Source organism: Mesoplodon densirostris, chromosome X (assembly GCF_025265405.1).
Source record: "Mesoplodon densirostris isolate mMesDen1 chromosome X, mMesDen1 primary haplotype, whole genome shotgun sequence".
Classification (NCBI taxonomy): Eukaryota; Metazoa; Chordata; class Mammalia; order Artiodactyla; family Ziphiidae; genus Mesoplodon; species Mesoplodon densirostris.
This window is the reverse complement of record NC_082681.1, coordinates 62,293,366-62,312,420: the sequence shown is the minus strand read 5'-3', so window position 1 is coordinate 62,312,420 and position 19,055 is coordinate 62,293,366.

The window sequence follows — 19,055 nt, the reverse complement described above, 5'->3', positions numbered from 1 at the left end:
CAGCCGCTCTGTGGCATGTGAGATCTTCCCAGACTGGGGCACGAACCTGTGTCTCCTGCATCGGCAGACAGACTCTCAACCACTGGGCCACCAGGGAAGCCCTTGCTGAGGATGTTTCATCTATGTTCATGAGGAATAGTGATCTATAGTATTTCATTCTTGTGTATTTATCTGATTTTGGTATTAGGGTAATGCTGGCTTCATAGAATGAATTAGAAAGTGTTTGTTCTGCTTCTATTCTCTGGATTATAAAGTATTGCTATATATATATATATATTTTTTTCTTAAATGCTTGGTAGAATTCACCAAACAATCTGAGTCTATTGCTTACTTATTGGAAAATTATTAGTTATTGATTCAATTTCTTTAATAATTATAAGCCTTTTCAGATTACATATTTCTCCTTTTGTAAGTTTTGATAATTTGTGTCTTTCAAGAAATTTATCTATTCTAAGCTATCAGATTTGTTGACATAGAGTTGTTCATAATAAACATGTATTTATTATCTTTTAATGTCTGTGATCTCAGTAAAGATGACCCCTCTTTTATTTCTATACTTGTATTTTCTACCTTCTCTCTCTCTCTCTCTTTTTTTTTTTCTGGTAGGACTGGTTAAATGTTTATCAGTTTTGTTTGTTTTTAAATACCTGATTTTTAATTTTGTAGATTTTCTTTATTGTTTCCTGGTTTCAATTTCACTGATTTCTTATTTAATTTTGATAATTGATTTTCCTCTGCTTATTTTAAAATTAAATTGCTCTCCTTTCTCTAGTTTTCTAAGGTGTAATCTTACTTAGATTATTGATTTTAGTTGTTTATTTTTTTCTACTGCTAGTATAAGCAGGTAATTCTATTAATTTATCTCTACACACTGCTTTTGCCATATCCCACAGATTTTGTTAAGTTGCAATATTATTTTTCAATTCAAACTACTTTTAATTTCTCTTGAAACTTATTCTTTGACCTATGTGTTACTTAGTAGCATTTTGTTTAATTTCCAAGTCTTTTTGTGATTTCCATTTGTCTCTCTGTTTATAGTTTAATTCCTTTTTTTTCTCCTATCAGAGAACTATTTTTTATGTTTTCTATTCTATATGTTCCTATATATATATGTTCATATGTGTTTTATGGACTCTAATTCGGTCTATCTTGGTGAATGTTCCATGTGAGCTTAAAGGAGTATGTATTCTGCTGTAGTTGGATGATGTATTTTTAAACGATCATGTTTATAGATGGTGTTGTTCAGGTCACCTATATATTTACTGGTTTTCTGCCTTCTTCATCTGTCAATTACTAAAAGAAGAGTATTGAAATCTTCAACCAAAATAGTGTCTTTTTGTATTTATCCTGGCAGTTCTATCATTTCTTATCTCATATATTTAACATCCTGTTGTTGGGTACATACACCTTAAGGACTGATATGACATCTTGAAGAATTGATTGTCTTTGCTCATATATTTTCTTGATCTGAAGTTGTCATTGTCTAAAATTAATATAGATACTCACTTTTTAAAAAAATTAGAGTTGGCATTGTATATCTTTCTCCATCCCTTTAGCTTTAATTTATCTACATCTTTATACTTGAAATGGATCTCTTTTAGTCAATGTGTGTTTTTTTTTTTTGTTTTTTTTTTTTTTTTTTTTTTTTTTTTTGCTGTACGCGGGCCTCTCACTGCTGTGGCCTCTCCCGTTGCGGAGCACAGGCTCCGGACACACAGGCTCCGCGGCCATGGCTCGCGGGCCCAGCCGCTCCGCGGCATGTGGTATCTTCCGGGATCGGGGCACGAACCCGTGTCCCCTGCATCGGCAGGCGGACTCTCAACCACTGCGCCACCAGGGAAGCCCAATGTGTGTGTTTTTAATAGACTCTAACAATCTATTTTAATTAATTTATTTAGGCCATTCACAGTTCAGTTGATTATTGATATACTTTGTTTAACATATAATATGTTTGCAACTATTTTCTATTTAATGCTCTATTTTTTTATTCCCTTATTTTTTGTGTTCTGTGGATTTAATTCAATGTTGTACAATACATGATACCATTTTGTCTCTGCTCTTAAGCTATCAATTATACTTTTTAATTATTTTTTTTACTCATTGCTCTAAGGTTTGCAATATACACTTACAAATAATCTACATCTACATTCAAATAACATTGCACTGCTTCATGTGAATTGTAGGTACCTTAAAACACACTCCCAGTTCCACGACACATCTACTGGCAATGAATTTCTCTGACAAATTTTGTTTGCATCACAAAGTCTTGATTTCTCCTTCATTTTTCCAGAAAAATTTTGGTGGACACAGGAATTTAAATACATGTTTTTGTTTTATTTCACTCCACTCACTTACTGATTGAATGATTTCTGAGGGGAAGTCTGATATAATTCTCACTATTGTTCCTCAATAGGTAAGGTATATATATATATATATATATATATATATATATATATATATATATATATATGTATATATATATATATATATTTTTGCCTAATTCCCAATTATTCTCTTTTTCTTTAGTTCTATTCATTTTTGAATATGATATGCCTAGGTGTAGATTTTGTTTTTCCTGGTTTTCTCACAGTTTTCTAGTACTGTGGTTTGATTTTTTCCATTAATTTTAGAAAATGTCAGTCATAATTATTGTATATATTGTTCTGATTATTTCATTTTAGTTCTAGCATCTCAAAAATGCATAAATTATCCCAGAGTTTTTCAATGTTCTGTTTTTCATTTTCATATTTTAAATTTTGATTTCATTTTGGGAATTTTTTTATTGACAAGCTCACTGATTCTTTCCTTTCTCATGTGCAGTCTATGGATGAACCGATCAAAGAAATTCTTCATTTATGTTACAGTGCTTTTGATTTCTAATATTTCCTGTTGATTCTTTCCTAGAGTTTCTATCTCCCTACTCACATTACCCACCTGTTCTTGTATGCTTTCTATCTCTTCCATTACAGCTTTTAACATACTTATCATAAATATTTTAATTTCCTAGTTTGGCAATTCCATAATATCTGCCATATCTGAGTCTGGTGATATATAAGTAGTAGGGTAATAGGAATCTAGATAAACTGGACTTAGAGTAATATTTTGTGTTAATCTACCTGTGAGTTATCTTGTGTTAAATGTTTGCTGTAACTAAAGGTATTGGAGGCCTTAATTTTCCTAATGTCTTTGTTTTTGTCTCCCTTATTGTCTTTGAGTTATATAAAAACTCCTTAAACATAGGCTTACCCTTGTCAGTTTTGTTATTCTAGAGCTGTGATAATATGGTAGTAAACTATAGGCAGATGGGAAGCATTTTATAATCTTAAGACTAATTCTCAACCTTTTAGTGAGACTCTGTCCCTTAGTGTGATCTTCACAAATGTTTCTCAGTCTCCTCCTGCTCTTAGGTGATAAAAGATGTCTAGAGGAGACCTAAAGTTGGGCATTTTCCCCTTTACCATATTGGATAAGGTTAAGTTTCTTTTGGTGTGTTAGACTTTGTCATAAAGACTGCACTGTACACATTTGGCAGTTGCTACTTTCCCTCTCTCTCTCTGCCAAAAACAGGAGAGACTTTTCTCAATTCTTCACCATGAGCACTTGGTAGAGTTCCTGGAGTTCAAACACATGAGAGTGTGGGAGGACTTAAGACTGTGGTTCCAGGAGTTTATCACTTTCACACTAGTGCACACTTCATTTCCATCAATTTCTCAAAGTTACAATTTAAGGTTTCCTACATGTTTATAGCCTTAACAGCTTCTACTTTCAGTAAACTGGTCTTAGTTAGAATTCTCTGCACTTGCCTGTCTCTCCAGATTTCTTGGTGGCAGTTTTTTTGAGTGATTTCTGTTGTTCTGGATCTAATAAAAATCACTGATGTTCAGATAGTTCAGCCTTTTTTCTTGTAATGATGGGAGTGAAAACTATCAACATTTTTACATCTTTAAGGCAAAAACAAAGTCCCATCTCCAAGGTTTAAACAGTCAGCAGAAGAAATTACTCTTTTCCCTAGCATTCTTTCTTCAATTGCACCATGTAGGCTTTTCCCATTATATGCAGAGGCAGGTCTTGTAATTATTACTACAAATACTCCTTCATACATATATCCATAGAAATAAGGAGGCAGGGAGCGTACACAATGAACTTGTAACCCTAAAGGAATTCAATGAATTCGAACACACTAGGGATCTCAAAGTGTTTGACTACTGTATCTAGCTTTGCCACAATCCCCATGAACAGGTTTTCAAAAATTGGGTTGCTAGTACTTCTTTCCCCTAAGTTGTAGTGTGAAGATACAGAATTCAATAAAATATAAATTATAACCCATAGACTATAGAAGTTTATCACTATAATTTCTATTCCTTTGTTTCCAGACTAGCAAAGCATTCCATAAAATGGTCAAAAAATTAATGTAATTTATAATTATAGTGAGATAAAATTAGTAATCCATAAAAATAGTCAAAATAGAAAAAATAGAGTAGTTAAAATAATATAGATACTCATGTCATACAAATCTCAGTGTGAGTTCTTATTATACCATTTTAAAATTCCATGATCTTGGAAATATAACCTCACTGACTATCATTAAATTTATCATCTGTAAAGAATATGAAATGATTTCTACTTTATAGTGTTGCCTTGCTCAAAAAAAGGTAGCTTATACTTGGGTAAATACCAAGAACTACAATTGCTGGATCATATGGTAAGATTATGATTTGTACAAAATTGCCATCTGTCTTCCAAAGTGGCTGTATAATTTTGCATTCTCACCAGCAATGACTAAGAATTCCTAGGACTTCCCTCGTGGTCCAGAGGTTAAGACTTCACCTTCAAATGCAAGGGGTGAATGTTCAATCCCTGGTCAGGGAGCTAAGATTTCATATGCCTTGTGGCCAAAAACCAAAGCATAAAACAGAAGCAGTATTGTAACAAATTCAGTAAAGACTTCCAAAAATAATAATAATAAAAAAAGCTTAGAAAAAAAAAAAAGAATTCCTGTTGCTCCACATCCTTCCCAGCATTTGGTGTTGTAAGTGTTCTGGATTTTGGCCATTTTAGTAGATGTGTAATAGTACCACAATGCTGTTTTAATTTGTATTTCCCTGATGACATATGATATGGAGCGTATTTTCATATGCCTATTTCCATCTTTACATCTTCTTTGCTGAGGCAACTTCTCAGCCATTATTGATTCAAATATTTCTTCCTTCCTTCCTTCCTTTCTTTCTTTCTTTCTTTCTTTCTTTCTTTCTTTCTTTCTTTCTTTCTTTTTCTTTCTTTCTTTCTTGTATTCCAAATCTACATATATAACTTCTTCAGTTGCTCCACAGTCCTTGGATATTGCTTTGTTGTTGTTGTTGTTGTTGTTTGTTATTGTCAGTCTTTTTCCTCTTTGCTTTTCTTTTTTGAATGTTTTTGTCGACATATCCTCAAGCTTAAAAGTTCTTTCGGGGCTTCTCTGGTGGCGCAGTGGTTGAGAGTCTGCCTGCCGATGCAGGGGACGCGGGTTCCTGCCCCAGTCCGGGAGGATCCCACATGCCGCGGAGCGGCTGGGCCCACGAGCCATGGCCGCTGAGCCTGCGCATCCAGAGCCTGTGCTCCGCAACGGGAGAGGTCACGACAGTGAGAAGCCCGCATACCGAAAAAAAAAAAAAAAAAAAAAAAAAGTTCTTTCTTCAGCTACATCCAGTGTACTAATGACCTCATTAACAGCATTTTCCATTTCTGTTAAAGTCTTTTTTTTAAACCTCTAACATTTCTTTTTTACTCTTTCTTAGAAATCCCATCTGTCCACTTACATTATTCATATGTCCTTGCATGTTATTTATTTATTTATTTATTTCTATTAAAGCCTATCATGTATTAACCATAGTTGTTTTAACTTTCTGGTCTGATAACGCCAATATCTCTGCAATATATAAATCTGGTTATGATATTTGCTCTGTCTCTTTAAATTGAGTTCTTTGTTTTTTTGCTTCTTTTGTTTTTCCTTTTTGGCATGCCTTGAATTTCTGTTGAAAGTTGGACATCATTTATGTTCTGGGGAAGAGGTACTGTGGTAAAGAGGCTTTTAGTGATGTGGGAAGAGGAAGCATTCTATACATGATTAGATCTCAGTCTTTTAGTGATCTTAGGCCCTGGACTATGAATGTCACTAGTGCTTCTCAGTTTCCACCACCCCCAATTAGGGACATAATAGCTAAAGGGGGTTGGAGTTGGGCCTTTCCCTTCCCCTACAAGGAAGACTAGAGTGGGCTAGGGTTGATTATTTATCTTTTCTCAAGTTGGCTAGTCTCTGATAAACCCCAATATTTTATGATCTGATAAATAGTTTCTCTTGAGGGTGAGCTTTCTTAGGAAGAACAGAATACACTGGTGTGTTTTAAGATGGTTATTTTTCCCCTCCTCCTGCTGGAAGCACAAAGGGATTTTTCTCTGATCTTCACTGTGAGAAGCTGATCCAGCTCCTAGAGGTAAAACTTACAAAAGTTCTCATGACTTGGCTCTCCTGGAGTTAAATCTCAGACTTGTTCACACTGAGATTCTAATAATTCATCAATTACAATTTAAGGTTTCCTACCCTGGTACTGATTCTGGTAGAGTTTTCTAGTCATGGAAGTGTGCCTTTTTAAGTTGTGATTCTCTGTATCTACCTGTATGTCTCTCCAATTTGTGGGACAGCAGTTTGCCCTGTGGTCTTATTTCTCTAATAAATCTATGATGAATTTTTGATTTTCAAGTTGTTCATCTTTCTACTTGTTAGGATGTAGTGACAGCATCTAAGATCCTTACATGCCAGAATGGAAACCAGAACATAATTTTATGAACTTTTTACTTAATTTTTCTAGTTGTAATTCCTACTTGGTAGTCTCATATACTCCTAGCTAGAGTGGAATTTGAGCATCTACTATGTGAATCTTTGCAAAGGATCTTTTAGTAATTTTCTTTAGAGGAATTAGTACTATCAGCAAAAATTTTCTTGTTCTAAGTGTAGAAATCCCTCACTTTATAGGTCTTTATTCATAATTCTATCTAACTTAGTACCTATCAGTGTTATATATATATATATATATATATATATATATATATATATATATATATATATATATATATATATGTATATATGTATATATGTATATAGAAATATATATAGACATATAGATATATAGATATAATAGATGATATTGAATACCTGAAATTTCCTCTTGTGGAAGTCACTGTTCTGCTCTATTTGGTTTGAAGGGTGATAAATACAAAAATCAAGAATAGATATAAATTTCTTAAAACGTTGAATCATGTTCTACAGTTATTTTATATTTCCCACATTGAAAAATCAGGCCTGTACATGCTCAATAGATATTTTTTTATTCTTTTTTACTCTCCTTTAAATTCCTATCCATTTGTTTAGATGCAAATGATGCCACTCTCAATAAAAACAATCTAGAACCCAAAGCAAAGCAATATATTCACAAAAGATAGATCTCATGGTAAAAATTATCAATACTACTAAGAGGTAAACATACTTCCCTAAATTCATTCACACCTTCTTAGATTCCATTTCATGAGTCAAAATTCTACTTTTCATCTCCATTATATTCTAAGGGGAAAATGTGTAGCATCTTAAATGCAGTTAGTCTTTAAAATTTAAAGATTTTTCTAATGTCAATATTTTTATATCTTTCAACAAGTGAATTTGGGTTGCCCTAGACTACTTATTTAATAATAATAAAATAGGGCTTAACTGGTTGCACAGTGGTTAAGAATCTGCCTGCCAATGCAGAGGGCATGGGTTCGAGCCCTGTTCTGGGAAGATCCCACATGCTACGGAGCAACTAAGTCCGTGTGCCACAACTACTGAGCCTGCTCTCTAGAGCCTGCAAGCCACAACTACTGAGCCTGTGTGTTACAACTACTGAAGCCTGCACACTTAGTACCCGTGCTCCACAACAAGAGAAGCCACCACAATGAGATGTGCACCACAATGAAGAGTAGCCCCCGCTCGCTGCAACTTGAGAAAGCCTATGCGTAGCAACGAAGATCCAATGAAATCAAAGATAAAAAATAAATAAGATACATAAATTTAGTTTTTAAAAATCTTAAAAAATAATTAATAATAAAATATTCCAAGCTTATACAGCAAACCACATTTTGACATAAAGCAAATGTGTAGTTAAAATAACAGGCTACATTTACTAGTTATGTTATCAAATTATATTATGCGTTCTTAGGCTGGGTGGACAGGGGTTTCTGAGAGAAATTGCAATGCCAAGTCCTGGCCTAGAAAAAAAAAACAACAACACATTTTTATGATTACCCTGAAACTGAAGGAAATAATGGGCAGCTATATTTTCTCAACTGAACTCAATTTGCTTAAACCAGAAAGTGAATGCCTTTGATATTACATCCCTTATCTAGGACACTACAGTGCAGTGTCTCTTATCAGGAGATCCAATGCTTGGCTGAATACCTTTCACAGGGATATATATTCCTTGCTGGGAGGTGGGATACTATTGATGATTATTTAATCATTTCATATGTATAACTTAGGAAGGGAGAAAATCAATCACTTAAATCAAGTATCATGAAGGTCAATGGTAACATCTCTTTTAATCCTGATGCTACAATCTATCTCTGTCTGTTTGGCATACCAGCTGCTGGAGATATGATTTACAACATGTACAACTGTAATCAAATTGGCAGTCTCAAAGTAATATGCCAATCAATTCAGGAAGGAGGGGAAGTTTCATTGTTGTGGTCCCTGTCTTTATAAAGTACACAAATTTTATTATGAATGAGATACTTGAGAGAAAGAATCGGTGTGAATGCTTAACACTTTGAGAATATTTTCTTCTTTGAATGTCCCTGAACGCTGTTTTCCTTTCTCATATCAGCAACAAACCTGTATTGTTATCATTGAGTACAGGGCTGTGACCCACATGAAATGAGATCATGAAGATGGGTTGAGTTTCTGGTGAAGAGGTGTTAGCACTGCTAAATCAGCCCTTTGTGCTGACTGACACTGGCTCCAGAAAAGTATCTGCAAGGATTCTTTCTAGCAGCAAAAGGACCTGACCCCAACTCAGTCTTCTCAGTCATAAAGAAACTTCCATCAATTCGAGATTTCAGCACTTTACTTTCTCTAGTTTTCATTTTCTGGATTATAATTTTATGTTTTTCTCATTCCATTAGCATGCTTTTTTAGGACAACAGGAGTCAAAACATGACTTGTATAAGTGAAAAAATAGTTCTAACTTATAGAGAATATGGCAATGCTCACTATTTTTCTCCTTAAGGAATAGAAATCTTAAACATAGATATATTTCTCAAAAGTTTTGGGTCTTCAAAAGTCAACAGCTGCATTGCAGTATCCCATGTTCTGGAATAGTAAGGAAGATCATTGTTCAGGAAATACAATGGGATTTACAGACATATAAACAATTTTGATTTTATTTTATTTTTGTCTGCAAATGTCAGGCATCAAAATCTACTTTTATTTCTTTGGAAAATAATATAATTTGTTTAGTCTATTTATTTCATTTACTCAATGTGTACAGTGTCTATGCCAACTTAGTGATGTGGAAGCTATGAAATGTTAAACAATTAAAGTGTTAATTTAGATGATTTATTTTCTTAACCACTCCGTAGGTAAGCACACATTTTCCCATCACTTCTCCCTTCAGAAGGCTGTGAATTTCAAGTTCTATAAATGGCATTTCTCTGTGCAGTGTATTATGTTGACATGCTGAATCTCAAATGTTCAAATCATCCCTAAGATAGAATTTTAAATGGGAAGTAAAATATTTAGAAAACAAAAATAATGTTGAATTCAAAGAAAATGGAATTTCCTGATGAGTCTTACTGGGTAAATTATTTTTTAAGTCTTATGATCATCTTTAATAAAATTATTTCTGATTTTGAGAGCTTTACATAATTTTCTGAGCATACGCATTTTAACTGCTTTTTGTGAGATATAATTTACACACAGTACAATTCATTAATTTAAAGCAATGATTCAATTATTGTTACATATTTGTAGAGCTGTGCAACCATCACCACAATCCATATTAGAACATTTTCATCATTCTTAAAGGAAACACTGTACCATTAAGCAATCATTTCCAAATGTCCCTTTTCCACCCATCACTTGGCAAACCACTAATATACTTTTTGTATCTATGGATTTGTCTAGTCTGTACATTTCATATACATGAAATTATATAATATGTGGTCTTTGGGTTTGGTTTATTTCACTTAGCATAATGTTTTCAGGTTTTACCCATGTTATTGCATATATCAATACTTTATTTCTTTCTAATGCCCAATGATATTCCATTAAATGAATATTCTATATTTTATTTATCCATATACTAAATCATGGGCATTTGGATTGTTTCTACTTTTTGGCTATTATGAATAGGATTGCTGTGAACATTATTTTACAAGTTTTTGTGTGGATGTATGTTTTTATTACTCAGGTATATATTGAGAAGAGGAATAGCTAGGTCATATGGTAATTTTATACTTAAATTTTTTTGGAACTGCAAAAATATTTTTCAAAAAGCTGTACCATTTTACATTCTGACAAGCAGTATATGAAGGTTGCAATTTTTCCACATCTTTGCCAACCCTTGTTATTGTACATCTTTTTTATTCAAGTCACCCTAGTGTATGTGAAGTGATATTTCTTTGTGTTTTTAGTTTACATTTACCTAATGATTAATGATATTGAGCATCTTTTCACAGGCTTATTTCCATGCACATTATCTTTGAGGAAGCTATTCAAATCCGTTGCCTCTTTTACTTAGGTTATTTGGCTTTTTGTTATACATTTGTAAAAGTTCTTTTTTTATATATTATGAATAAAAATGCCTCAGATATGTGGTTTGTTAATATTTCCTTATCTTCTGTGGGGTGTCTTTTTGTTACTTTGTCAATGGTATTGTTTACAGAACAAAAGTTATTCATTTTTATGAAGGTAAATTTTTCTATTTTCTTATTTTTCATTTTATTTTTTGTTGGTTGTGCTTTTGATGTTGTATCTAAGAAAGCATTAGCTAACCCAAGGCCATAGAATTTTATGTATATGTTACTTCTAAAAGGCTTATATTTTAGTTCTTCCATGTAAGTCTATTATCCATTTCAAGCTAATTATTGTGTATGGTGTGAGGTAAGGGTTCAAATTCATTCTTTTGCACGTGGATATCCAGTAGTCTCAGGAAAAAGGTTTTGAAAAGACTATGTTTTCCCCATTGATTTTTCTTAGCACACTTGTCAAAAATTAATTGACCATAATTGTAAGGATTTGGGATAAATTCTAACCTATTGATTTATATGTACACCTTTATGCCTGTACCACAAATTCTTCATGACCCTTGCTTTGCAGTAAGTTGTGAATCCAAGAATTCTGATACCTCTAATTTTGTTTTTGCTTTCAAGATTATTTTGACTATTTTAGGAACCTGGAATTTCATATGAATTTAGAATAATTTTGAAAATTTCTGCAAAGAACTCAGATGTGATTTTGATTAGGATTGAATTTAACTTGTATATCAAGTGAGGGAATGTTGCTACCATAGCAAAATTGTATTCTGACCCATGAACATGGTATGACTTTAGTTTGTAGTTTTTAGTACATGGGTCTTGCCCTTATATTGCTAAATTTTTCCTAAGCATTTTGTTCTTTTGATGTTATATAAAGATAATTATTTTGAAATTTTATTTTCTGATTGCTAAGTGAAGATATACAGAAATATAATTAATTATTGTGCATTGATTTTTAAAGAAAAACATTACTTTGAAATAATTTCAAACTTGCAAAAATAATCCAAAAAATTTCCCTTTATCTTTACCAACATTTTATCATTTTTAACATTTTTCAAAATCTCAGTACATCTTTCAAAATCAAGACATTGACAAGTACTATTACATAATCTACAGATCTTAAGCAGATTTTACTAATTGTCCTCTTAATATACTATTTCTTGTTCAGAATCCTATCCAGAATTAAATATTACATTAATTGTCATGTATAGTTAGTCTCTACTCCAATCTGGGACAATTCCTCAGTTTCTATTTGTCTTTTATGATTTTAATACTTTTGTGTGTGTGCACATTTTTGTTTCTTTTTCTGTAAACAACTTTACTGAGGCATAATTGATATACAAAGATCTTCACATTTTAATATATAAATTTGATGAGTTTGAACATAGGCAACACCTATGATATCATCACTAAAATCAAGGCATAGACATATCCAACACTTCTCAAAGATTCCTTAGGTCCTTGTATTTGTTTTCTTTTGTTTATGTGTGGTAAGAACACTCAACTTGAAATCTACCCTCTTAACAAATTTTCTAGTGCATGATACAGTTCATCAACAATAGTCACTGTGTTGTACAGCAGATATCTAGAATTTATTAATCTAGGATAACTGAAATGTTCTACTCAATGAACAGCAACTCCTTCATTTCTGCCTTTCCCTAGTTCCTGGAAAACACTATTTTATTCTCTAATTCTATGAGTGTGACTATTTTAGATACTTCATATAAGGGGAATCATGCATTATTTGTTTTTTTGTGATAGGCTTATTTTCCTTAGCATAAATTCCTACAGGTTTATCCATGTTGTTGCAAATGGCAGGATTTCCTTCTTTTTGTAAGGCTGAATAATATTCCATTAAATGTATATACCACATTTTCTTTATTCATTATCTGTCAGTGGATACTTGGGTGGTTTCCATCCTGGGCTACTGTGAATAGTGCTGGAATGAACATGGAGGTCTTACTCCATTCAGGCTGCTATAACAAAACACCACAGATTGGGTGGCTTATAAGAAACAAAAATTTATTTTTCACAGTTCTGATGGCAGAAAGTCTGAGAGCAGGCTGTCAGTATAGAGGGGCAATGTCCCTTTAGAGGTTGCAGATTTCTTGTTATATCCTCACATGGAAGAAGGGACACAGGCACATTCCTGAGCATCTATTTTAGGGTATTTATTTTATTCATGATGGTTCTTTCCTCATGACCTCATCAATTCCCTGATACGACCATATTGGGCATTAGGATTTCAACATATGGATTTTGCTGAGGCACAAACATTCAGACTATAGCAATGAGAGGGTGGATATTTCTTCCAAATACTGATTTTGATTCTTTTAAATATGTATCCGGACAGGAAACTGGATTATTTAGTTGTTATAATTTTAAATTATTTTTACATCTTTATTGGAGTATAATTGCTTCAGAATGGTGTGTTAGTTTCTGCTTTATAACAAAGTGAATAAGTTATACATATACATATGTTTAAATATCTCTTCACTCTTGTGCCTCCCCACCTCCAACCCTCCCTATCCCACTCCTCCAGGCAGTCACAAGACACCGAACTGATCTCTATGTGCTATGCAGCTGCTTCCCACTAGCTATCTACCTTAAGTTTGGTAGGGTATATATGTGCATGCCTCTCTCTCGCTTTGTCACAGCTTACCCTTCCCCGTCCCCATATCTTCAAGTCCATTCTATAGTAGGTCTGGGTCTTTACTCCTGTCTTACCCCTAGGTTTTTCATGATATTTTTTCTTAAAAATCGTTGTCTTGTTCCTGATGTTAGTGGAAATGCTTTAAATTTTTCACCATTGAGGACAGTGTTGGTTGTGGGTTTGTGATATATGGCCTTTATTATGTTGAGGAAAGTTCCCTCTATGCCTACTTTCTACAGGGTTTTTATCATAAATGGGTGTTGAATTTTGTCAAATGCTTTCTCTGCATCTATTGAGATGATCATATTTTTTTTTCCTTCAAGTTGTCAATATGGTGTATCGCATTGATTGATTTGCTTATATTGAAGAATCCTTGCATTTCTGTAATAAACCCCAGTGGATCATGTTGTGTAATCCTTTGAATGTGCTGTTGGATGTTGTTTGCTTGTATATTTTGAGGATTTTTGCATCTACCTTCATCAGTGATATTGGCCTGTAGTTTCCTTTCTTTGTGACATACTTGTCTGGTTTTGGTATCAGGGTGATGTTGGCCTCATAGAATGAGTTTGGGAGTGTTCCTCCCTCTGCTATATTTTGGAAGACTTTGAGAAGGATAGGTGTTAGCTCTTCTCTAAATATTTGGTAGAATTCGCCTGTGAAGCCGTCTGGTACAGGGCTTTTGTTTGTTGGAAGATTTCTATCACATTTTCAATTTCAGTGCTTGTGATTGGTCTGTTCATATTTTCTATTTGTTCTTCGTTCAGTCTTGCCAGGTTGTGCAGTATTAAGAATTTGTCCATTTCTTCCAAGTTGTCCATTTTATTGGCATAGAATTGCTTGTAGTAATCTCTCATGATCTTTTGTATTTCTGCAGTGCCAGTTGTTACTTCTCTTTTTTCATTTCTAATTCTATTCATTTGAATCTTCTCCCTTTTTCCCCTGATGCATCTGGCGAATGGTTTATCAATTTTGTTTATCTTCTCAAAGAACCAGCTTTTAGTTTTATTGATGTCTGCTATTGTTTCCTTCATTTCTTTTTCATTTATTCCTGATCTGATTTTTATGATTTCTTTCCTTCTGCTAACTTTTTTTGTTCTTCTTTCTCTAATTGCTTTAGGTGCAATGTTTGTTTGTTTGTTTGAGATGTTTCCTGTTTCTTAAGGTTGGATTGTATTCCTATAAACTTCCCTCTTAGAACGGCTTTTGCTGCATCACATAGGTTTTGGGTCGTCATGTCTCCATTGTCATTTGTTTCTATGTATTTTTTTTCTTTCCTCTTTGATTTCCTCAGTGATCACTTCGTTATTATGTAGTGTATTGTTTAGCCTCCATGTGTTTGTATTTTTTACAGATCTTTTCCTGTAATTGATATCTAGTCTCATAGTGTTGTGGTCATAAAAGATACTTGATACAATTTCAATTTTCTTAAATTTACCAAGGCTTGATTTGTGACCCAAGATATGACCTATCCTGGAGAATGTTCCATGAGCACTTGAGAAAAACGTGTACTCTGCTGTTTTTGGGTGGAATGTCCTATAAATATCAATTAAGTCCCTCCTTTTTAGTGTATCACTTAAAGCTTGTGTTTCCTTATTTATTTTCATTTTGGATGATCTGTCCATTTGTGAAAATGGGGTGTTAATGTCCCCTAGTATAATTGTGTTAATGTCAATTTCACGTTTTATGGCTGTTAGTATTTGCCTTATGTATTGAGGTGCTCCTATGTTGGGTGCATAAATATTTACAACTGTTATATCTTCTTCTTGGATCGATCCCTTGATCATTATGTAGTGTCCTTCTTTTCCTCTTCTAACAGTCTTTTTTTTTTTTTTCCAGTAGGCGGGCCTCTCACTGTTGTGGCCTCTCTCGTTGCGGAGCACAGTCTCCGGACACGCAGACTCAGCGGCCATGGCTCATGGGCCCAGCCACTCTGCGGCATGTGTGATCTTCCCAGACTGGGGCATGAACCCGTGTCCCCTGCATCGGCAGGTGGACTCTCAACTACTGTGCCACCAGGGAAGCCCCTCTAATAGTCTTATTTTAAAGTCTATTTTGTCTGATACGAGAAGTGCTCCTCCAGCTTTCTTTTGGTTTCTCTTTGCATGGAATGCTTTTTTTCCAAACCCTGACTTTCAGTCTATATGTGTCTCTACGTCTGAAGTGGGTCTCTTTTAGAGTGCAAATATATGGGTCTTGTTTTTGTATCAATTCAGCCAATTTGTGTCTTTTGGTGGGAGCATTTAGTCCATTTACATTTAAGGTAATTATCAATATGTATGTTCCTTTTCCCATTTTCTTAATTGTTTTGGTTCCGTTATTGTAGGTATTTTCCTTATGTTGTGTTTCTTGCCTAGAGAAGTTTGTTTATCATTTGTTGTAAAGCTGCTTCCATGGTGCTGAAGTCACTCAGCTTCTGCTTTTCTCTAAAGGTTTCAATTTCTCCATCAATGCTGAACGAGATCCTTGCTGGGTAGAGTCATCTTGGTTGCAGGATTTTCTCCTTCATCACTTTAAATACGTCCTGCCAGTCCCTTCTGGCTTGCAGAGTTTCTGCTGAAATTACAGCTGTTAACCTTATGGGGATTCCCTTGTGTGTTATTTCTTGTTTTACCCTTGCTGCTTTTAATATGTTTTCTTTGTATTTAATTTTTGACAGTTTGATTAATCTGTGTCTTGGCATATTTCTCCTTGGTTTTATCCTGTATGGGATTCTCTGTGCATCCTGTAGTTAATTAACTACTTCCTTTCCCATAGTAGGGATGTTTTCAATTATAATCTCTTCAAATATTTTCTCAGTCCTTTTCTTTTTCTCTTCTTCTTCTGGAACCCCTATAATTCGAATGTTCGTGCGTTTAATGTTGTCCCAGGTGTGTCTGAGACTGTCCTCTGTTCTTTTCATTCTTTTTTCTTTATTCTGCTCTGAAGTAGTTATTTCCACTATTTTATCTTCCAGGTCACTTATCCGTTCTTCTGCCTCAGTTATTCTGCTATTGATCCCATCTAGAGCATTTTTAATTTCATTTATTCTGTTGTTCATCATTGTTTCTTTCATCTTCAGTTCTTCTTGGTCCTTGTTAAATGTTTCTTGCATCTTATCTATTCTATTTCCAAGATTTTGGGTCATCTTTACTATCATTATTCTGAATTCTTTTTCAAGTAGACTGCCTATTTCCCCTTCTCTTGTTAGGTCTAGTGGGATTTTATCTTGCTCCTTCATCTGCTATGTGTTTTTCTGTCTTCTCATTTTGCTTATCTTACTGTGTTTGGGTCTCCTTTTTGAAGGCTGCAGGTTCATAGTTCCTGTTGTTTTTGGTGTCTGTCCCCAGTGGCTAAGGTTGGTTCAGTGGGTTGTGTAGGCTTCCTGGTTGAGGGGACTAGTGGCTCTCTTCTGGTGGATGAGGCTGGATATTGTCTTTCTGGTGGGCAGGTCCACGTCTGGTGGTGTGTTTTGGGGTGTCTGTGGACTTATTATGATTTTAGGCAGCCTCTCTTCTAATGGATGTGGTTGTGTTCCTGTCTTGCTAGTTGTTTGGCATAGGGTGTCCAGCACTGTAGCTTGCTGGTCGTTGACTGAAGCTGGGTGCTGGTGTTGAGATGGAGATCTCTGGGAGATTTTTGCCATTTGATATTATGTGGAGCTGGGAGGTCTCTTGTGGACCAGTGTCCTGAAATTGGGTCTCCCACCTCAGAGGCACAGCACTGACTCCTGGCTCCAGCACCAAGAGCCTTTCATCCATAAGTCTCAGAATGAAAGGGAGAAAAAGTAGAAAAAAAGAATTAGTAGAAGTAGAAAGAAAGAAAGAAGGAATGAAGGAAAGAAAGAAAGAACAGAGGGAGAGAGGGAGGGAGGAAGGAGGGAAGGAAGGAAAAAAGAAAGATGATAAAGTAAAATAAAATAAAGTAAGATAAAATATAATAAAATTATTAAAATCAAAATAATTATTAAGAAAAATAAATTAAAAACAGACGGATATAACTAGAGGACAAATGGTGGAAGCAAAGTTATAAAGACAAAGTCTTACATAGAAGCAAAAACATACACTGTCAAAAAGAGGAAAAGAGGAAAGAATCATAAATCTTGCTCTCAAAGTCCACCTCATCAATTTGGGATGATTTGTTGTCTAAAGGAGGGAAGGAAGGAAGGAAAGAAAGAAGATAAAGTAAAATAAAATAATGTTTTTAAAATAAAAAAAATAATTATTTAGAAAAAATTAAAACATACAGAAAAAACGGATGGATAGAACTCTAGGACAAATGGTTGAAGCAAAGCTATACAGACAAAATCTCACACAGAAGCATACACATACACACTCACAAAAAGAGCAAAAGGGGAAAAAATCATAAATCTTTCTCTCAAAGTCCACCTCCTCAATTTGGGATGATTCATTGTCTATTCATGTATTCCACAGATGCAGGGTACACCAAGTTGATTGTGGAGTTTTAGTCCACTGCTTCTGAGGCTGCTGGGAGAGATTTCTTTTTCTCTTCTTTGTTCTCACAACTCCCAGGGGCTCAGCTTTGGATTTGTCCCCGCCTCTGCATGTAGGTTACCGGAGGGCGTCTGTTCTTTGCTCAGACCGGATGGGGTTAAAGGAACAGCTGCTTCAGGGACTCTGGCTCACTCAGGCCGGGGGGAGGGAGGGGCACGGTGTGCGGGGTGAGCCTATGGCGGTAGAGGACAGCATGACGTTGCCCCAGCCTGAGGCATGTCATGTGTTCTCCCAGGGAAGTTTTCCCTGTATCTCGGGACCCTGGCAGTGGCGGGCTGCACAAGCTCCCTGGAAGGGGAGTGTGGATAGTGACCTGTTCTCGCACACAGGTTTCTTGGTGTTGGCAACAGCCGCCTTAGCATCTCATGTCCATCTCTGGGGTCCGCGCTTTTAGCTGTGTCTCATGCCTGTCTCTGGAGCTCTTTTAAGCAGCACTCTTAATTCCCTCTCCTCACGCACCAGGAAACAAACAGGGAAGAAAAAAGTCTCTTGCCACTTCAGCAGTTTCAGACTTTTCCCCTTACTCCCTCCCAGCTAGCCGTGGTGCACTAATCCCCTGCAGGCTGTGTTCACGCCACCAGTCCTCTCCCTGTGCTCCGACCGAAGCCCAAGCCTCAGCTCCCAGCTCCTGCCCGCCCCGGTGTGTGAGCAGACAAGCCTCTCGGGCTGGTTAGTGCTGGTCGGCACTGATCCTCTGTCCAGGAATCTCTCCACTTTGCCCTCCGCACCTCTGTTGCTGTGCTCTCCTCCATGGCTCTGAATCTCCCCCCCTCCGCCACCTGCAGTCACTGCCCGTGAAAGGGCTTCTAGTGTGTGGAAACCTTTCCTCCTTCCCAGCTCCCTACCACTGGTGCAAGTCCCGTCCCTATCCGTTTATCTCTGTTTATTCTTTTTTCTTTTGCCCTACCCATGTATGTGGGGAGTTTCTTGCCTTTTGGGAGGTCTGAGGTCTTCTGCCAGTGTTCAGTAGGTGTTCTGTAGGAGTTGTTCCACGTGTGGATGCATTTCTGGTGTATCTGTGGGGAGGAAGGTGATCTCCACATCTTACTCTTCTGCCATCTTCCCCTCGTTTCACCTCTCTCATATTCTGG